This window comes from Anneissia japonica, unplaced genomic scaffold, assembly GCF_011630105.1.
Source record: "Anneissia japonica isolate Jap-2015-1 unplaced genomic scaffold, ASM1163010v1 scaffold2878_len565122_cov162, whole genome shotgun sequence".
NCBI classification, from domain to species: domain Eukaryota; kingdom Metazoa; phylum Echinodermata; class Crinoidea; order Comatulida; family Comatulidae; genus Anneissia; species Anneissia japonica.
The window spans coordinates 407,202-409,450 of record NW_022758092.1 but is presented as its reverse complement, the minus strand read 5'-3'; positions in this window follow the sequence as shown (position 1 = coordinate 409,450).

Here is a 2,249-nt window from a genome sequence, read left to right as displayed (position 1 = left end):
GGAACACAAATGTACGGTATTATTTATTTAATAAAATAATATTTAATTTGTATACAATAAAATTTTATCACTGGAGAGAACAGATAATGATGTCGAAATATTGTATATACATGGAGGCTTCATGATCAAAAATTTCTTGCCAAGATTTGGTATGTTGGTCCCTGGCGCGGCTGGGCTGCTGGGCCGCGGCTTGGTGCCTGGAATCGTAAATAGGCCATGAAGTAAAAAGTTTGCGGAACGCATGATATAGATTTATTTAGGTATGCTGTTTGATACTAACGATTTCATTACGAATGACCTCATTGGCTAAAGTAAATATTTTTGAAAGAAGTCCTTCTGTATATAGGCAGATTCCGAGTGGACCTTTTGGGGTTATGTGTCCCATTATGACTCGTAGAACAGATTCCTACACTCTATTCTGTGGAACCAATTTATTGTAGAATCACAAGAAGAAGTTGATGTTTCTTTTGTTTTATGGGCTTACAATGCACACGTTTACATGTGAGATGCAAGATTCTTCATTCAAATGTTAGATAAATAAGATTTGAAAATATACAACTGATTGTTAAATAAACATTGAAATGTCATCCACATTAAAAAAAATATCCGTAATTTCTTAGAATGTAAAAGTTCATTTGTGAACTATTTTAAAGCTAGTGCTCTGTCCAGATATTATCAGATTTTCATTGAGAAAAAAACCGGCTTGTACATAGATGTCGTTACCTGACTGACAATGGCGAACGAGTATGCGCTCTCGTGCGGCTATCTGCAGGGGCTCCAGGCCCCTACCCACAGAGTCCTCGATCTACCTCTGACCCAAAAGATCTTTGTTGATACATAACAGAAGAATTTGTCTCTGACATGGACTGTAGGAAATATATCATATTATACCCGGTGACGGATTAAAGGCCCCTAGGTTTGTCAAATTTGTGAAAACAATTGATAAAAAGAGAATGACATTCAAATTTTAAGTCTGTGAGTGCCATTTCCGGCCATCTAGAGGTGCCATAACTTAATTACTTCATCCCAAACGATGTTGGGGCTGAGGTGGTACAGATCCTCCAGCTGTGAAAGTCCCTCCCTGTGGACCCCTCAATTTCAAATTCCTATTACATCCGACACTGATATATCATGTTTTCGTCGTTAAAAACCTTTATCATGGCCGGCAGAACAATGTCTATGCAAATTTTTTATTTTTTTTTAAAGAGTGGAGCCCCCACTTTGACAAACGTTCCGGCGGCCCTGTGTATAATATATAAAGTGGCAAACACGTTTTAAAAAACACATTTAAACCCCACATTAACAGAGATTCAAGAAGAGTTTCAGGGCCTGAAAGGTAAAATGAATAAGCCGCAATTCAACTCATTGCTGTAAAACAGTACAGAGGATTGGAGTTGTACTTCGTTGGCAAAGTAAACAACGTGATCATGTCACATGTATTTGGCAAGTCAGGTGTTTGTCCCAAACTTTTATTATCTATTTCGAATATCAATAGCTATTCACTTCTTTGGTTATCATGTGATTTGCACTAACAAAATATTATCCAGTACAAAATCACACTACATCAAACAGTGAAGTAAGAGTAAATACGGTACGGCCTTGCGAAGCCATAGGGCTCAAAAGGATGGAGCTTATCCCTAGTTTCCAACAGGCCTATTATTACTAACCTTGATCTTACATTGAAACATCTTTTTATATGAATTTGGCTTTAAAGTGTGCAGCCTTTAATGAATATATTGAAATAAACCCACTTTAATTTTTAGATTTAGAAGTGGTTTGGCGCAGTGGGAACAGTTTGGTTCCCCAACCTTGAGGTCGAGTTTTTAATCCCCTCGCTATGCATTTCACTCCTTGGGCAAGGCACTTTATCTTTATTGCTTCTCTCCACCCAGGAGTATAAATGGTTACATGGTAGGGTTAAATGCCAAAAAATGCGCTGATGTAGCTGCTGCAACATTAATGAATACTTCCCCAGGGAGCTTGAGTTTATAGGCGTTTAATCCAATGACGGGGGTAGTAATGTGAAGCGCTTAGAGGCCTTGTTGGCGTTAAGCGCTATATAAATCTAACATATTATTGTACTATTATTAAATTTAATGTGTATGCATAGATGATTAACTAATATTGTGCCTTTTTGAATTTGAAGGTAAAATTTTGTCCTATAGCAAATTACAGTACAGTACTTTATTATAGCTGGTCAATATTTTGGGGAAAAGCACTAGTCTGTTTAGCCCTTCCCCCTTCTAAAT